This window comes from Salvelinus sp. IW2-2015, unplaced genomic scaffold (assembly GCF_002910315.2).
Source record: "Salvelinus sp. IW2-2015 unplaced genomic scaffold, ASM291031v2 Un_scaffold6452, whole genome shotgun sequence".
Classification (NCBI taxonomy): domain Eukaryota; kingdom Metazoa; phylum Chordata; class Actinopteri; order Salmoniformes; family Salmonidae; genus Salvelinus; species Salvelinus sp. IW2-2015.
The window spans coordinates 17,477-17,996 of NW_019947714.1; positions in this window are offsets into that span (position 1 = coordinate 17,477).

Sequence of the window (520 nt, forward strand, 5' to 3'; positions counted from 1 at the left end):
ACGGGGCACAATTGCCCCAGCTTCAATCCGGGTTAGGGTTTGGCCGGGTAGGCTGTCATTGTAAATAAGAATTTTTCTTAACTGACTTGCCTAGTTAAATTAAGGTTTAATTAAAAATATATACAAAATAAAAATGTCTCAATGGTGCTGAATAGACTATAGGTAGTCTGACTGCTGTTCTCATGGTGCTGAAATAGACTGTAGTAGTCTGACTGCTGTCTCAATGGTGTTGAATAGACTGTAGGTAGTCTGACTGATGTCTCAATGGTGCTGAATAGACTGTAGGTAGTCTGACTGATGTCTCAATGGTGTTGATAAGACTGTAGTAGTCTGACTGCTGTTCTCAATGGTGCTGAATAGACTGTAGGTAGTCTGACTGATGTCTCAATGGTGCTGAATTAGACTGTAGTGTAGTCTGACTGATGTCTCAATGGTGTGAATAGACTGTAGGTAGTCTGACTGATATCTCAATGGTGCTGAAATAGACTGTAGGTAGTCTGACTGATGGTCTCAATGGTGC